Source organism: Myotis davidii, unplaced genomic scaffold, assembly GCF_000327345.1.
Source record: "Myotis davidii unplaced genomic scaffold, ASM32734v1 scaffold18, whole genome shotgun sequence".
NCBI classification, from domain to species: domain Eukaryota; kingdom Metazoa; phylum Chordata; class Mammalia; order Chiroptera; family Vespertilionidae; genus Myotis; species Myotis davidii.
The window spans coordinates 14411407-14411654 of NW_006292696.1; positions in this window are offsets into that span (position 1 = coordinate 14411407).

Here is a 248-nt window from a genome sequence, read left to right on the forward strand (position 1 = left end):
GACAATTCATAACAGTAGCAACATTACAGTTATGAAGTAGCAACGAAAATAATTTTATGGTTGGGGGTCACCACAACATGAGGAACTGTATTAAAGGGTCGCGGCATTAGGAAGGTTGAGAACCGCTTATCTAGTATTCCCAAAGCTCCCCGCTTCCCAAGTCTTGGCGTCCTCTTGGTAAATGGTAAGTTTTCAGTTAGGCCACTAGGTGGCAGCCTTTCCTGTAAAAACCTGGGCGCGGCAGGCCG